The sequence below is a fragment of the Mustela lutreola genome, chromosome 6 (genome assembly GCF_030435805.1).
Source record: "Mustela lutreola isolate mMusLut2 chromosome 6, mMusLut2.pri, whole genome shotgun sequence".
Taxonomy (NCBI): domain Eukaryota; kingdom Metazoa; phylum Chordata; class Mammalia; order Carnivora; family Mustelidae; genus Mustela; species Mustela lutreola.
In genome coordinates, this window is record NC_081295.1 from 103036876 (window position 1) to 103055951 (window position 19076).

A 19076-nucleotide genomic window follows, 5' to 3' on the forward strand; every position below is an offset into this window, starting at 1 on the left:
ACAGAAAAAATGTCAAAGCCTTGAAATGGGCCACATGAAAAGGGTTTCTTTACTCACCTGAGTAGCGTTCATAAAAGCAGCTTTGATCACAGGCAAAGGGTGGGCCATTGCACGGTCCACACGGGTCTCCTATTCCAAGTGGATTTCAAATAATGCTGGGCTTCAGACCTCTGAGATTATTTCCTGCTCTCAGTGGTTTTAAGACTAGAGGACAGTGTTTTTCTTGTGTGTTAAATAGATCTCTTTGTTTCAAAACTAAAAGAAAGCATTCTTGGGAGATTTGATTGCACAGGGTCTCCACATATTTCCTGTCTATTAGCAAAGCTTTGCTTAGTTGGAAAATGTAGGGCCACAGTTTCATCTTCTGGACCCAATTTGGCCATAAAAGATTAAAGAAACCAAAACCAGATTCTTTTCACATTAAAAATGATGAAGGCCCCATGGAATTTGGTATATGAATGTTTGCACTTAGCATAGAAAGTCTTCAAAACACTACTGAGGCAAACCAGAATTGGCCAGGGAAGCATATTTTCCAGATTTCAAGTCATTTGGAGGGGTCCATTTTAGGGTTTTTGAGACGTATTATAGAAGACATGCGCAGAAACGAAACAAAAAACTAAAGAGCTAAACGAAGAAGCCTCAGGTAAAGTCTTAGTTTGTAGGGGCTTTGAACCAATGAGTTTTCACAACTTGTACGATGACTGTCTGTTGAGTAAGACTTCCACCAATCCCTCTGTTCAGTAATCTGTGATTCACATGCAGCTGTCAAATTACAAGGGTGCCAAATAGCATTAGCTACAAAATGCAGAAGAAAATGTAAGTTGCTCTTTTCTTCATGTTGGCAGGCCTCCTACCCAAAAGAAATTAGTAAGATTTTGTCAGATGTTCACACAAAAGAAAAGACACTTTTTTATTTTTCGGCCTTTTTAGAGCCGGTCAATTGCAAAGCTATCCTCTCCCCAACCCCTCGTAAAAGCTGCCTCAGCGAGTACTTACTTATTTTCCATATTTGGGCCTTTGTTCAATTGATTTCACCAAAGCCCTCTCAGTTTCTTTGCTCTTTCCAAAAAAGGCCCTCGTGAACAGGAAAATTTAATACAATTAGTTTTCGCTATCAGTTATGGGGCTTGCCTTATATGTTTTCCACATGAAATGAAAATAAACAAAGACTCTAAAAGAGACTTTTAAAATGAGAATTAAGAATAAAATTTGAAAAAAAAAAAAGATATATTAATCACATGCAACAAATCCTACAAATACGATGAAAGACAGCAAGTATCCAGCACTTAGGAGCGGATACCTCTAATGGCAGTTGAGAAGAGAGGACTTTAAGAGGCCCATTCCCTGTAATCACTTCGGAATTAGGAGTCTCTACCCAAACGTGCCATCGCCCTAGCCCACCTCACCAGGCCACTTGGCCTTAATCGAAGGCAAACTAGAAGTGCATTTTTAATTCTATCCATTTCTTTTCTTTCCTTTTTTTTCTACTGACCTACCTCACTACCTAGAACAGGACAATTTGCAAAGCGATGTTTAACAATACCTTTTAAATAGTGAGGAATGGCAATTAGACAAGTAGATGAAATCTTTCACTAACTCAAAAGCTCTCTTTGTGGCCCTGTAGAAGGCAGTATATTACAGGGGCGCCTGGGTTGCTCAGTGGGTTAAGCCTCTGCCTTCAGGTCAGGTCAAGGTCTCAGGGTCCTGGGATCGAGGCTAGGATCAAGGCCCGCATCAGGCTTTCTGCTCAGCAGGGAGCCTGCTTCCCCCTTTCCTTCTGCCTGCCTCTCTGCCTGCTTGTGATCTATCTCTCTCTGTCAAGTAAATAAATAAAATCTTTAAAAAGGGAAAAATAAGAAGTTCTCTTTGCATTCCTAACATTAACACTCCCTAACCACCCAAGTTTCCCCCTGCTTGTCTTATTCATGGGGCTGCTAACTGGAAGATAGATGGGCCTATCACACCTTAGAGTTAGAGCTCTCTCCTGGATGGCATGACCAAATATATGAATCTACTTTAGCTATGTAACCCCAGTGCTCCAAAGTCTTTCCTAATTCCTCTTTACTTCAAATATTTAAGAGACCGCTTTGTGCCTTTTGGACCCATATACAAACACCTACAATGAGTTGAGAACCCTGTTTTTACATTTTCTTGTCTTTCAGAATCTTTTCGACTGCCCTCCAAGGGCACAGCTAAAGCTCTCGGTTGCCTACACTAAACCCTGATTACATCTGAATAACTTGCTTCCTCCAAAAAGCCAAAGGCTTCACCATGCTCTTCTACCACAAGACCTCTCCCTTTTTTTCAACTGGTAGGACTAGTTCTGAGATGCAGTTTTGGCCACTCACTCACCAAGGGAGGTCCACTGGGAGTCATGTGGGAAAGATGTGCGCCTAAAAAGACAAGCAGAAAGAAGGAAAAAAAGACCCATACTTTCTCAGGGAATGTTGTAATGTCTGGAGGTGATACTGAGGATTATTGTCACTTCTCATGACCAACTCAAAGATAAAGCCAACCTTTAGTGGGTGGTAGGGACGAGGGGGTCACGCAGAAGCAAAGACAGTGTAACAGATTATGCCTGAAACCTGCCTAACCTCAAAACATCCTGCAATTTGAATTAATGGATCCCTTACTGTTCAAGAAACCACCGACCTCGTTGGTTTCTGATCCTTTCCACAGATTGCAGCCTAACATATACAGAGGGTAAATCCAGAGGACCTTCACCAAGTGACCATTTCTTTTTTTTTTTTTTAAGATTTTTAAAAAATTTATTTGACAGAGACAGAGCAAGAGAGCACAAGCAGGGGGAACAGCAAAGCCAGAGGGAAAAGCAGGCTCCCCACTGAGCCGAGAGCCCTATGGGGGCTCGATCCCAGGACCCTGGCATTAGGACTTGAGCCAAAGGCAGATGCTTAACCAACTGAGTTACCCAGGTGCCCCAAGTATATTCCTTTTGGTCTCTACTCTTTTCTTTGCTAATATTCTCACAACTCCCACTCTCAGGTTATAATAAATAGTTAAATAAATCAAAGAGAGAAACATCCATAGGCCAGAACACTCATAAAATTCCCCTTAATATCATTTAAAATAGGCCACGTTTCCTGAAAAGATCTCAAGATATACCTTTGGGAAAAGTTTGGAAACTAAGTTCTAATAATTGCTGATAATACAGAGTAGCATGGGGGCAGAATGAACTTGTGGACAGTAACCCAAAAACCATTTGATCTTGGGAGTTTAAAGAAAAAAGTGACAACTAATTCCTAAATAAACAAAGCGCTCTGCAGAAGTCATAGAAATAAGGATAATGTAGGGAGGTATAAACTGGGGTCGGACAGGGCGAGGGGAAGCAAATGTAACATAAGACAAGTTCTTCTCAGCCAAGAGAACTTCATATACTTTGCTTAAAATATTTCACTTCTAAATAAATCATATTGTAAAATTACCAATGGATGTGGGCAAATAACAAATTCATCACTGGTGGTATACCATCAGCATGAAAATCTACAATTCATACTTGTATAAATGGGCCACTGGACATTGGAGAGATGCTTGCAGAGAGCAGGATCTCCTCAACTTACATGGACAACAAGGTTTTATTAAACGAACTCTTAACAGGGAGTAGAGGTCCCATAGTTCCAGTTCCAGTTCCCTAGTAAGGAGGGTAACACTCAACACATTGAGTTAGTAATAGAGGACCATGATCCAAGGAGCTCCCTGCACTTCCCTACGACATCTGGGTGAACGGCATTCTGCTTTATTTTCCAAACAGAACCGACTCTTCAGATGGAACTCATAGAAAGTGAAAGACTGAGTCTAATGTGGTAAGAAGCTGTTAAAAGATTAGTATTGGCTTTCGGTGGAAAAACAATTATGCTGAATTACATACACATCTGCCACACACTCAGCAAACTATCAGAGAAGCCAGATTTCCCTCATGTTTTACTTCTTGGACCCGTTTCAGTTTTCAAATAGAATACAGCACTCTAGTTATTGCTTACATGCATTTTCTTTAAATAAACTTCGAGCAAACTTAGAAAGCCTGTTATTGTTTTCTAAGGAAACTCTTCCTTATGCCCTCAACCTCTGAAAACTGCTTTATAGCTTTCAAAATTCTTTAATGGGTATTCATTTGATTAAGAGCATTCATTCATGTGCATTATTTCATTTGATTTAAAAAAAAAAACAAACAAACCAACGACCAGCCTAAGCTTCTTACAGCTCTGCTTAGAACAGTTCTACAAGAACACAGGGGTATACATTCATGTTTGCTGTCCTGTTCATTCATTGATTTATTCAATAAGTATTCATTGTCTACAATGTGCCAGGCACTGTTCTAAACACTGGGGATAGAGCAACATGAAAAAGAAAGGGACAAAAATCCCTGTCTATGTGGTACTTACAACTCAGAAACACGTTGTAACTGTTTTTCGTATTTCCATTGGGCCCATCAATAGCGAATAGCTTAGTTTTTCCATGTTGCATTAGCGAAGGTGATTTAAATAATTACTGGAAGGAGTTAAGACCCCAAATCTAATACACTGAGATAGGTGACTGCTTAACAGCATGGGGAAAGTATTAATTCATGAAGGAAAAAAAATTAGTCTCCTTTGATGCATTTCTTAAGTGAGGGAGTGGATTTTCCATTTACCATAAATCCAGAAAAGAACAATGAACATCACAGAACTCCTTATATCCATTTATCACACACAGATTCACTATGTGCAGGACATATTCCATTTGTTTTCACTTGAATACTTACATCAACTCTTAGAGTTGTTAAAATTATATTTTCCAGATTAAAACACACACACACACACACACACACACACACACACACATATCTTGGAGAAATGAAGTACAGAGCCTGAAGCTAAATTTGTTGTGAAGTTTCAGTAAGTTAATAGATATGACATGCTTACAATAGTGTCTGACAAAGACTGTTAGATAAAGATTACATATTACTATTACTTCAACAAATTTAAAGATGAGAAAACTGAGGCCCTGAGGAATAACTGGTCCAAGGTGCGAAGCTGGTTAGTAATCACCTCCCTCCCCAGAGTGACTGAAGAGGGATCCAGGCTGATCTCCCCACCTAGCAGTTGGTCATATCCGGGGCACCATACATACCAAGACATTAGAGAACCACCATTAAGGTGCTATTTTTTATATCATGTTAGAATGTGTTTGATTTGGGTAACAAATCCAAATAGGTAATTTAACACCAACTAGTCATAAGCCTAGCCACTTGTTATTTTAGAAATGGGGAAAGAGCATTCGGATAATATGGGACATAGGATGCTCCTTTTGGGAGGGAGGAACAAGGTTGCAATGACAGATATTCCTGGGTAGAGTGAAGTTCTCCCCCTGGGGAGTCAGCACCAGGCTGAGGCACCCAGAGACTTGGAAACACCAAAGACAAACATGACTGCTCTGTCATTTGCCTGGTGTTTTCACTTCTCTTTAACTTACCACACATATTTCCTGGGCAGGAGGTGAGGGTGAGAAGAAAACCTCACAGCTATGAATCTCCTGATGGTTCTGGCCCATGTTGGTCCACACATACCTGAATCCTATATAGGGAAGGGTCAGTAGTGAGGGGACACAGCTGAGGCAGAGGGAGAAAGGAAAAGAAGCGGGAGTCCTCTCCTCAAGAGGTAAACCCATCCTTATCTAGGTCAATTCAGGTAAGTAATCTAAAAAAATTTACTCTTCCCACTCTTCCCACCCTTGTACTTTGCCCCCCTGCAGACTTTTGTCCAGACTGCTGATCCTGTTATGCGTTCCATTCTCCCAGGTTCTTTAGTTACTAAAACATTTACCCAGTGTGGTGGAGTTGTGGTTAGTTAGCACTGTTACTTCTTTAGACTGATTGCTGGATAACATAAAGGAGGTTTTTAGGGAAGCGTTGTAGTCTAAAAGCATCTCTTTCAAGGCTTGGTGAGAAGCTTTTCACAGCATGCTCCAAGAACAAGCATGCCTACACTCACAGAAGCCTCTGCTAGAACTGTCCCTTCCATAAGGTCATGGAGGTGAATGTTCTTTTTTAGCTATAGCTGGTTCTGATGGTTACAGATGGAAATGATGATAAACCAAACAGAGTTCTGCACCAGAGGGGATGTTCAAGCTGTCAGCTGGCCTCCTGGAGATCACTCTAGATTGGGGGTCAAAGTTCGACCTTTTCTACATATTGTAGAACAAAGTTCTACCTACTGTCCCTTTGTAACTTCAGTCTCTCATCCTCACATTGCAGACTCAGACCCTCTCTTACTTCTGGTGCCGGCAAGCTCTCTGTGATATCCCCCTAAGAGCTGCATGCTAGAGGAGCTCCAGCTTTAGTTACAAACCCCAAAGGGCCCTAGGAAGCCAAGGATGTGCGTCAAGCATCTCTGACCTGCAGTATTCTTCATCAAGGACCTGCTTGTGACTGCAATCCTTACAGTTTTAGAAAGGAATCTCACTAAGAGCCAGAGAGAATCATCTGGTGTCACATGGGATAGATTTATCGGTAAAAAAGCTAATGAGGAGAGAATTATTAAATCTTCTTGGCCTGTTATTTAAAAGATGCAAAAGTATTAGGCATCCTCCAAATGTTAAAAACATATAAAAAGTTTAAAAGACTCCATTGCCCTCTGCCTTGAAAGTATACCCATGAGTCCAGGGAAACTTTTGAACCCTTGAGAAGACAAGATCTGGCTAAAAATCCTCTGGGGATACGAGGTGACAGATGCCCACGACCCCCTCAAGAACCATTTTCCTCCAACAGCCAGAAGTCTCAGAATAGCAGAGCTGTGCAGGGTAACCTTGGCAAAGACGCGCAATGCACATTGGACAATGAGTTCAAGAGGAGGTCAAGAGCCATGCAGTGCACACCACCCAATTACAGTCTATTTGTGGAAAGCATAATGTGTATTTTTGTTAAAGGACGACTATAGGCTGAGGAGAATCGAGTTGGCAGTCTTGGTGTTTAAAGGATCCATGACACCCTACAAAGTATTTACAGAAGGAAAATTTTACAAATAAGTATTTGACTCAGAAGGAGATGGGCTGAGATGACAGATGAAAATGAACTCTGTGTATCTCTGAGTTAGGTCAGAGTCCCCAAGGTGACAGAGAAGTCACACAGCTTCTGCAAATGGACAAGCCCTGAAAAACGAGCCCCTGCTCAAGCAATTCATTTACTTTCCAGTCGACCACAAACTTACCCAGTAAGCCATGAAATTGTGTCTGGAGGCAAACTGCAGCCAGGCCCAGGAAGACAATCTATCACTTTCTGGAAAGGCTCTTAAAAAATAAAAATAGGAAAAATATTCCATGAAAAAGCAGACACTTCATTGTGTGGTGAGTCTCATTAGACTAAGAAAATAGCACCACTTAACTTTCTATTTGCAGGACAAGTGTTGAAATAAGGATTATCTAAAAGGACCTCCAAAAACATTAGTTAAAAGACTCTTCTCTCCGATGGAGTTGATGGCTTTGTGTAGCAAGGGGCTAGTTGCTGGAAGTGACCAGTGCCTTGAGCAGTGGTTTCCATGCCTTCTAGGCAGGAATTATACCTAATCAGAGAATTACCTCTGCTTCCTGAGAGCATCTAATCCAGAATAAAACCCTACTTCCTTCAACCCTCATCAAAGTCATCTACCACAAGTGCAAATCCTGCAATAAGTCTTTCTAACTCCTCCTTACTGAGATAACCCACAATTCCTTGAGGAGTGAGGTTGCCATCACAGGAACAAGTTGATAAGCCCAAACTTTCTTCTGCCACAGGTGGATTCCTGGTGGTCTGTCACAGAAAGGCATTGTCAATGTAACAATAGACCAAAGTGCCAGTATGATCTCCCAGTTCAAACAAAGGCAGGCAGCTCCCTTGCCTGTGTACACACATCACAAAAAAAGTTATATAATGTGAGAAACTCCATCAAATTTCTCTCTTTCAAGATTCAATCCTAATCATTCTCTAAAACAGGATCCAAAGCCATTACTCAATACATATGTGTAGGCTCTTTCCCTGTATCAATCCCTAAGGAGGATTCTAGGCCATTTTTCTACTCTCCTTATCCCACACTCTCAAGTAGGAATGATGTTGACTGGCTTGATGAGCTCTGGGCTGTTCATCATACAGAATCTGGAGAGTGGGAGAGCCAATAGCAATTGAAAGATACATGGAAGGTGAAATCAACATTACATGAGAGTTAACTCAGGGTAGATGAGGGAGGGAAGAGGGAGTCTGCATCAACTGGGTTGGGAGGAGCCAATTTTGGAGATAAGTCTGTAGTGAGAAAAGAGAAGACTTTGAACCAGCTGCAGTACAGTAGTAAAGAACTTGGATGTGAATAAGATGAAGAAAAAGAAGTTCCAAGAAGTTACCCTGTGCTTTATGAAAGTACCACAAATTCCTCAACCCTCATTTTCCTGTTTGTTTTCTTCAAACGAAACCAAAACAACTTAATCTTTTGGAGAGATAGCAGGAAAGAATTCAGTTTCTTTTTATTATGTGTTGTTGTTGTTCCTAGTCTGTTCTTTTATGCCCTCCTCCCATGACTGTGCCATCTGACAGTGGAGCATTATACAAGTTCTATTTAGAACTCAGATTGAGCATGCTTGGAAAGATGGTGGAGGAGCAGCTGACTGAGATGACATCAGGTTACAGCAGTTCAGCTAGCTAGGTATCAAACCATTCCAAACACCTACAAACTCAACAGGAGATAGAGAGAAGAAGAGCAGCAATTCTAGGAATAGAAAATCAACCATTTTCTGAAAGGACATGTGGAGAAGTGAATCTGAAGCGACAGGAAGACAGACCATGGAGGGAGGGGCTAGCTCCTGGCAATTGGCAGAGCAACAGAGCACAAAATTGGAACTTTTAGAAATCTGCTCCACTGAGGGACATCGCTCCAGAGGCTAAGCAGAGGTAGAGCCCTCACGGGGACATTGTGGTCTCAGGTTCTGAGGGGCCACAGAAAGATTGGAGGTGTCTGAGTGTGGCAGAGCTCCCAGGTATTAGAGCAGGGAAGCCGGCTACAGAGACAGAGCCAAGGAGTGAACGCTCAGATTGGGGTTATGTTAAACCGAGAACCAAGGCACAATAGGGCCGCTGTTCTTTGACCCCAGAAGTAGAAGATCTGGAAGACTCACCTTCCTGCTCTGGGAAGAGCAGCATGGCAGGAATCTTCTGGATTTGGAGACTCCAAATGAGACTGTGTGCCAGAGACAAAAATGCTCAGTCACAAGCTGGGTGAGCACAGAGTACAGCCAGAGACCAGGGAGACAGGAACAATTGAGCGCTTTTCTCCAAGGGTGCACTGAAGAGTGAACCTTGAGCTCTCCACTCCTCTGGGCCAGAGATTGGGAGGCCACCATTTTCATTCCCGTCCTCCAGAGCTCCATGGAAAGTGTTCAGGGAACAAAAGCTCCTGAGAGCAAATGGAAGGAGATTACTTAGCTGAGCCCATGGCAAGGGCTGCACAATTCCACCTTGGGCAAAAACACTGGAGAATCACTGCAACAGGCCCCTCCCCCAGGAGATGAGCAAGAAATCCAGCTCACTGATGAAGGAGAACAGTGAAACTCCAGAGAAGGGGAAAACAAAGCATGGAATTCATGACTTTCTCCCCATGACTCTTTAGTCTTGCAAAGTTAATTAAATTTTTTAATTTTATTTTTTTCTTATTCTAATTTTTTAACTTCTCTTTCCTCTTTTAACATTTTTTAACTACTTTATCTAAACAATACATTTCTAAAAAAAAAAATCTTTTTAAGCCTTCATTGTTATAGTCCTATTTTATCCCTTCATTGTATTTAACCTTATTTTTTGTATACATAGAGGTTTCTTTTTCCTAAAAAATTTTGGGATACAATTTCTTCTAATAGATCAAAATATACCCTAATCTAGCACATGGCTTTGTTCTAGTCTCCAGCCTGACCATATTCCCTCCTCTTTTTTTTTTCCCCCAACCAACTTATGAATTCCTTTTTTAGAATTCTTTTTAAATTTTCATCTTTACAGTCATATTCCATCCCTTCATTGTGTTTACCCTTATTTTTGTATATATATAAGTTTTTCTTTATTTAAAATTTTGGGAGGTAGTTTCTTCTAAAGGACCAAAATACACCCAAAATCAAGTGGGTGGCTCTGTTCTATTCACCAGTCTAATACATACATATAATTTTTTTTTGTACCCCTTTCTTCTCCCCCTGGTTTTGGATCTCTTCAGATTTGGCTAGCATACATTTTTCTGGGATCTTTGCCACCCATTTAGTATATTACTCTCTCATTCAAATTATAAGGCAGAAAACTCACCACAAAAAAAAAAAAAAAAAAAAAGGAAGAAATAAAGAAAGGACTAGAGGCAGTACCAAAGGCTAGGGACCTAATCAATACAGACATTGGTAATATGTCAGAACTAGAGTTCAGAATGATGACTCCCAAGGTGCTAGCTGAGTTGGAAAATGTCATGGAAGATATTAGAGAATCTCTTTCTGGAGAAATAAAAGCACTTTCTGGAGAAATAAAACAACTAAAATCTAACAAAGTTGAAATTTAAAAAGCTATTAATGAGGTGAAATAAAAAATGGAGGCTCCTACTGCTAGGATAAATGAGGCAGAAGAGATAATTAGTGATATAGAAGACCAAATGATGGAGAATAAAGAAGCTGAGCAAAAGAGAGACAAACAACTACTGGACCATGAGGGGAGAATCCAAGAGATAAGTCATACCATAAGACAAAACAATATTAGAATAATTGGGATACTAGAAGAAGAAGAAAGGGGGGGGGCAGAAGGTCCACTGGAGTGAATTATTATAGAGAATTTCCCTAATATGGCAAAGGTTACAAGCATCAAAATCCAGGAGGCACAGAGAAACCCTCCAAAATCAATAAAAATGGGTCCACACTCCATCATCTAATAGTAAAACTTACAAGTCTTAGTGACAAAGAGAAAATCCTGAAAGCAGTATGGGACAACAGGTCTATAACATACAATGGTAGAAATATTAGATTGGCAGCAGACCTATCCACACAGATCTGGCAAGACAGAAAGGACTGGCATGATATATTCAGAGCACTAAATGAGAAAAATGTGCAGCCAAGAATATTATATCCAGCTAGGCTGTCATTGAAAATAGAAGGAGAAATAAAAGCTTTCAGGACAAACAAAAATTAAAAGAATTTGCAAACATCAAACCAGCCCTACAGGAAATATTGAAAGGGATCCTCTAAGCAAAGAGAGAGCCTAAAATTAGTAGATCAGAAAGAAACAGACACAATATACAGTAACTGTCACCTTACAAGCAATACAATGACACTAAATTCATGTCTCTCAATAGTTACCCTGAATGTAAATGGGCTAAATTCCCCCAATCAAAAGACACAGGGTACCAGAATGCATAATAAAACAAGACCCATTGATATACTGTCTACAAGAAACTCATTTTAGATCCAAAGATACCTCCAGATTTAAAGTGAGGGGGTGGAAAACGATTTGCCATGCTAATGGACATCAAAAGAAAGCTGGGTGGCAATCCTTATATCAGATCAATTAGATTTTAAGCCAAAGACTATAATAAGAGATGATGAAGGATACTATATCTTACCTAAAGAGTCTGTCTAATAAGAAGACCTAACAATTTTAAATATCTATGCCCCTAACATGGAAGCAGCCAATTATATAAACCACTTAATAACAAAATCAAAGAAACACATTGACTATAATATAATAATAGTAGGGGAGGTTAACATCCCCTCACTGAAATGGACAGATCATCTAAGCAAAAGATCAACAAGGAAATAAAGGCCTTAAATGACACACTGGACCAGATGGACATCACAGAATATTCAGAACATTCCATCCCAAAGCAACAAAATACACATTCTTCTCTAGAGCACATGGAACATCTCCAGAATAGATCACAACCTGGGTCATAAATCAGGTCTCAACTGGTACCAAAAGTATTTGGCTTACTTGACATCCAGTTGCCTCAAATTTATAACATTAAGAAGAAATTTGTTGCAGTCATCACTGACTTTTTTCATTTATCTGACAAAAATTTTCTGCAGGGTTGCCTGCGTGGCTCAGTGGGCTGAAGCCTCTGCCTTCGGCTCAGGTCATGATCCCAGAGTTCTGGGATCGAGTCCCACACTGGGCTCTCTGCTCAGTAGGGAGCCTGTTTCCTTCTCTCTCTGCCTACTTGTGATCTCTGTCTGTCAAATAAAATCTTTAAAAAAAATTTTTTTTTCTGCAGGATATGGGTCAGCCCAGGGCTAGAAGCTACCTGAACCTGGGCCTTGAGAACTCACAATGAGCCAGTGACAGGAGCTTACAGGTGTCTCCTTACATATGAAATATCTGGAACTTTCTAACTGACTGTACTTGGCTTTCTTGCTATTGTAAACCGTGGACTAAAGCAGTGGTTTAGTTTTGGTGTCACAGTTTTGGTGTCACAGTTGGGGGTGGGGATGGTACCAGTATCAGGTGAGCGGCATCCATGAATGCTGCCATGCACAGGACAGGACAGCCCGCTCCCCCAACCAAGAGCTATATTGCCCACAATATTGAGTGTGCTGAGACTGAGAAACCCTGTTATCAAAAATGTGAAGGAAAAAAACCCTGTACCAAAAAAATAAATCAATCAATCAATCAAAGGGGCAACTAGTAGATAAACAAGTCCTGGAAACCCAATACACAGTACAGTGATTACTGACAACACAATTGAACTATACACATTTGACTTGCTAAGAGACTAGATGTTAATTTTTCTCAGCACTAGAGGAAATAATAATTATATGACATGATAGACATGTTAGGTAATGCTACATTGGCGATCATCTTGCAACATAAATGTATCATATCTATATGTCATACGCCTCAGACTTACACAATGTTTTATACCAAATATAACTCAATTTTTAAAAATCAGAGATGAATAAAAACTCTTTAAGGAAAGAGTCTGTGTCAGACTCTTCAAGGAAAATGTCTGTGTAAAATTGAAAAAAAAAATAAATTAAACCACAACACTGATAAGGAAATAAAGAATACACAGCAAAATAAAATCAAGTTTAAAATACCCCTTTAATCTGCAGTGTTGGCAAATTAATCTAATTACCGGGTATTTTGCAAATGCTCTCAGTAGTGCTGGTGTCCTGGAAGGAAGAAGATTCAATTTCCAGCCTCCCCCAGAAATTCTCTAAGGAAAATTTGTTAGTTAGCCCTCTTTGCGTGCTACGGAGCTGAGGTTCTAGAATGAGATACTGCTTCATCTAAGATAAAACATGGGGCAGACAGGTTGCCTGGTTCAGGAATACCCATTCTATTTTAGAGATTAAATATGGATGTGGAGACTACCTCCTGCAGACCAGGCTTCCAGAGAACTGCAATGGTGACCCCTTTCCTGGTTGCACAGGCCCTAGCATGGACTTCTCTTGGGCTTTTAAGGACCCAAAGAGAGGTTCTTTCCCCAAAACACTCCTACCTAATCCTAAAGAGGAAGAAAAATTCGTTCTTACATAGGACCAAGGGAATACATGGAATAGCACAAGAATGCCTGTGTTCAAATCCAGCTCCGCCATTCATTAGCTGTGTGACTCTGGATAAATTACTTAACCTCTCAGTGCTTCAGTTTTGTCATTTGGAAAATGAGGGGCAACCCACCTCATTGGATTCTTGGGGGAATGAAATATATTAATTTGCAGGTTAAAGTACTTAGAATAATTCCTTCTACACAAGAAGAGCTATATAAACTTTAGTTATTCTTATTTGAGTGAGACTATAGGAGAAAGAAGCTGCATCCCATTTTTATGGATTTCCCCGGGCCCAGTGTAGTGCCTGTGATACTCCCAGAATACGTGACAGTGATTATACTCCTAAGAGGTTTTGCTTTGGTTTGATGTCAGTATTTTACTCAAGGAACTCCTTTATCGGTGTTGATATAATTTTGAGCTTTTGAAAAGTCACTAGATAAGCTGAGATTTTTTTTTTTTTAGTTTATTTAGAGTTAAAATATAGAGGAAGTCTTGCAGAAACTCAGATTTAGTACTTAAATGCTTTTTTAAATTAATTAAATTTTTTTTGAGAGAGACCACGTGTGTACATGGTCACGTGAGCAGGGGGAGGGGCAGAGGGAGGGAGAGAGAGAGAGCAGGCTTCACACTCAGTGGCAGAATTGGAAGCAGGACTTGATCTCATGATCATAAGGTCATTACACGAGCTGAAGTCAAGAGTCAGATACTCAACTGACTGAGCCACCCAGGCACCCCAGTACTTCAAATATTTTTAGAAGAGTTTTGGTTAATATGGAGAAAAGGAACTGACAAATGTCCACGTGGGCTTGGGGTGCAGGAATGGGAGGTAGGATAGAACAAATACCAAAATGTGTTCTCATTACCACTGGGATTTCTTTTTTTTTATGCATTTATTAATTTTATTTCTACTTTTTATTGAATAGAGTGCCCTAATCCAAGTATACAGCATGACACATTTTACATATGCATAACTGCTCATAACCACCAGATTCAGAGCTGGAAGGAACATTCTAGCATCCCAGAGGGTCCCCTTACCTCTTCTTAATCCCATAAAGGGGACTAAGCCACTCTCCAACCCCCATCACTATCGAGTAGTTTTATGACTTCTTACACTTGGTAAAAAGATATTTTTCTATGTTTTGTTCTGGAGTTTTTTTTCCCCTGAGAACTCTATTGTTTTATTTTTTATGCTTATGTCTATGATTCATCTCAAGTACATTTCTGTGTGTGTATGGAATGAACTATGAGACCAGTTATTATTTTCTATATATACATCCACTTGCTTCATTATTATTTATTGAAAAGACTATCATTTCCCCATTGAGTTGCAAAGGTAAGTTTATTATGAACCAGTTGTCCTGTACATGAGTATCTGTTTCTGGACTTTGTAATAGTCTCTCTGTGTTCCTTTGGTAAATTTGATTATCCTTTGTCACTACCATACTGAATTAATTATGATAGTTTTATAGTTTCATAAGTTTTAAAGTTTGGTAGTATACAAGTCCTCTAATTCTGTTCCTCAAATTGTCTTAGAATTCTAGGACTTTTGCATCTCCATATAAATTTTAAATTTAATTTGTACATTTCTACTAAAGAAAAAAAAAACGCTTTGTTGGGATTTTTAATATGAATGTACTGAGTCTCTAGATGAGTTGAGCAGAACTGGCAGAATGGCCATGTTGACCTTAATGTATGAGCATGGTAGATATCTCCATTTACACATGACTTTCTGGAATTTTTCTCAGTGGTGTTTGGTAGTTTTTAATGTGGAGATCTTGCAAATCTTTCATAAGGGTTATTTCTAAGTAGTTAATGTTTTTTGATGCTATTGTAAAAGTTACTTTTATTTAATATTTCATTTCCTTTAGTTTGTTTCTAGTACATAGAAAGGCAATGCAACAAATATGCTAACTGTGTTGATTAAATCTAACAAGGTACACACTCTTCTGAATTCTCTATGCAATCACATTATACATGAATTATATGAATGTTATTTCTCGCTTTCCAATTTTTATCTTTTCTTTCCTTTCCTCACCTTTTTCCCTGGATAACACCTAAAGAACAATGTTGAATGGCACTGGCAATAGAGGTCCTCTCTTTCTTGTTCCTAACTTCTAGACGAAATTTAATTTAATTTAATTTAATTTCACCATTAAACTGGGTACTTGCTGTTGGGTTCTTGTAGACATACAAGTTTCAGGTTTTATCCCAGACTTGCTAAGTGTGTTTACTGTGAACAGGTATTGAATTTTATCATATGGTTTTTTTTACATTTACTATGATGTTCATGTGTTTTTTCTCCTTTCAGTTGTTAATGTAGTAGATTACCTTGATTCATACTTTTGAAGAGTAAAACCACCTTTCTCTCTCTCTCTCCTAGAATACACACCACTTAGTCATAATTCCTTATCAGGGGTTCCATTTGCTAATATTCTGTTTAAGATTTTTATGTTTCTGAGCTATATGGGTCTATAATTTTCCTTTATTTATTTTCCTTTATGTCTTTTGTCAGATTTTGTTCTCACTGTTACACCATCCTCATAGAGTAAGTTGGAAACTGTTCCCTCTTACTCTGTTTTCTAAAAAACTATGCTTAAAATTTGTATGATCTCTTCTTTAAATATTTTTGAAGAATTCATCAGCAGAGCTGTCTAAGGCTGGAGTTTTCCTTGTGGGAATATTTTTTTTAAATTTTATTTATCTATTTGACAGAGAGAGATCACAAGTAGGCAGAGAGGCAGGCAGAGAGACAGAGGAGGAAGCAGGCTCCCTGCTGAGCAGAGAGCCCGATGCGAGACTCGATCCCAGGACCCCGAGATCATGACCTGAGCCGAAGGCAGCGGCTTAACCCACTGAGCCACCCAGGTGCCCTAGAATATTTTAAGCTACAGATTTAATTTCTTTAATATATGTAGGATTATTCTGATTGGCCATTTCTTTTGGGGGCAGTTTTGGTAAATTGTGTTTCCTTCCTCCTTTCCCCCTTTCTCCTTCCCTCCCCCCTTCCTTTTTTCCTTAATCAATCATGCATCAGTGTTCATCAATTTTATCACTCATTTCAGAGAAACAAACTTTTATTTTGTTGATCTTCTCTGTTTAAAGCTGCTTTATATTTGACTGATTCTACTTTTATCTGTATGATTTTGTTACCTTTACTTTCTTTGGCTTTAATTTGTTATTCTTTATCAAGTATTTTTGATAAACAGAAGCTTAGATTGTTAATTTTCAACCTTTCTTTTTTCTAATATTTTAGCTATAAATCTAAGCACTATTTTACGTGCATAAACATGCCATATTTTTGCTATCATTAACTTCACGATATTTTCAATTTTTACTGTGATTTCTTCTTCAACTCATGAGCTAATTAGAAATATGTTGCCCAATTTCCAGACAATTAGAGGTTTTCATTCGGCTGAAATCTAGCTTTCTGTTTTTAAAGAAAGAATCTATAGTTCTGTTTTTGCTTTTAGTTCAGTTCCACTCTGGCCAGAGAATATGCTGTATGTTATTTCAATCCTTCATAATTGGTTGGAACTTGAGTTTTGTTCCAACACATGTTCTATTTTGGTAACATGTACCCTGCAGTTTGGAAATGCTGACTTTTTTTTTCTTATTTTATCAGCTACTGAGAGAAGTATTTTAATTTATTTTATTTTTTTTTTCAGTGTTCCAAGATTCACTGTTAAATCTACATCTATGGTAGTACATTTATAGTTATTTTTGTTTTATATATTTTAAGTATATATTAGATAGATACACATGTAGAATTATATTTTCCTGTTGAATTGATCCTTGCATGATTATGAACTATCCCTCTTTCCATCCCCAGTTCCCTAGTCTTAAAGTGTACTTTGATAGCCACAGTCTTACCAGTGACCCCTTTGTTAGTGTTAGCATGGCATATCATAGTGAACATCCTTTTACTTTCAGCCTATCTGCATCCTTATATTTATTGTGTGAATTACAGACAAGAAATGTTTGGGATAGTTTTTTTTTTTAAGATTTTAAATACTTATTTGACAGACAGAGATCACAAGTAGGCAGAGAGGCAGGAAGAGAGAGAGGAGGGGAAGCCACTCCCTGCTGAGCAGAGAGCCTGTTGTGGGGCTCGATCCCAGAACCCTGGGATCATGACCTGAGCCGAAGGCAGAGGCTTTAACCCACTGAGCCACCTAGGCGCCTTGTTTGGAATAATTTTTAAAATCCAGTCTGGCAATTTTGTTCCCTTAATCATAGTATTTAGTCCATTAATATTTAATGTAATTACTAACATATTTGGATATAAGTCTCTCTTGCTTTTTGTTTCTGTTTAACCTTCTGGGGTTTTGTTCCTTTGTTCCTGCTTTCTAAACTTTTGTTCAACTAATCAAGTATTCCATTTTATCTTTTCTGTTGGCTTTTTATTGTTATTTATTTTTATTTTTTAAAATATTTTTTAATTTATTTATTTGACAGAGAGAGATGCAGAGAATGAGGGGGAACACAAGTAGTGGGAGTGGGAAAGGGAAAAGCAGACTTCCCGATGAGCAGGGAGCCTGGATGCGGGGCTTGATCCTAGAACCCTGGGATCATGACCTAAGCCAAAGGCTGATACTTAATGACCAAGCCACCCAGGCATCCCTCCTGTTGGCTCTTTAAAAAATATATTTTATTTATTTATTTGAGAGAGATAGTGAGAATGGGAAAGAGCACAAGCAGGGAGAGGGAGAAGCAGGTTCCCCAGTGAGAGGGGAGCCCAACATGGGGATCTATCCCAGGATCCTGGAATCATGACCTGGGCAGAAGCAGACACTTAACTGACAGAGCCACCCAGGCACCCTTCTGTCAGCTTTTAATTAATCATTTTCATATTATTATTTTAGTGGTTACTCTAAAGATTATAATATGCTTCTCATTCTTGGCTAAATACAATCTACCTTAAATTAATACTTTCACCACTTCATCAGTAAAGCAAAACAGTTGAATTCCATTTACCCTCCTTCTGTTTTTGTGCCATTGCTTTTGTGTATTTTTCTCTCATAAATGTTATAATCCCCAGGAAACATTACTCTTGTTGTAGCTTTAATTCACAAATATCTTTCTATATTTATCCCCCAGTTATCCTTACTGGGGATTTTCCTTCCCTCCTGCAGATTCTTGGGATCATTTTCTTTTACCCTGAAGAACTTCTTTTAGGATTTCTTATATTGAAGTCCTGCTAGTTACAACCTTGCTCAGCTTTCAGTTGTCTGAAAATGACCTTAACTTGACATGATTTTTGGAAGGTTTTTTTTTTTTTTTTTTTTTTCAGAAGACAGAATTCTAGATTGGCAGGGTTTTGTTTTGTTTTGTTTTGTTTTCCTTCAGCACTTTAAAAATATTATTCCACTGACTCCTACTTCCACAAATGTTGTTGAAAATTTAACTATTTGTGTTAATATTGCTCTTTGAAGATGATCTAGTCTAAAGTATATGTTTCTTATTCGTCTGTATTTTAGCACATAATATAAGCTTCTTGATGGCAGGGACCATTTCTGACTTGTTCATACTCTGCATCTAGAATTGTACCTGGTGCATTATTT

At 38.9% G+C, this 19076-nt stretch overlaps 1 long non-coding RNA gene across 3 annotated transcripts in view; it reads right to left on the reverse strand.

Annotated features, from left to right (window-relative positions):
• Nucleotides 1-19076, reverse strand: part of LOC131834126 (uncharacterized) — a 141060-nt gene that overhangs the window by 111451 nt on the left and 10533 nt on the right. For all 3 annotated transcript variants that reach the window (XR_009354764.1, XR_009354762.1, XR_009354763.1), the window contains exons 2-3: nucleotides 9133-9410; nucleotides 7203-7281 (exon numbers count right to left, since the gene is read on the reverse strand). This is a non-coding gene — a long non-coding RNA (uncharacterized LOC131834126). The remainder of the gene's footprint in view (nucleotides 1-7202; nucleotides 7282-9132; nucleotides 9411-19076) is intronic.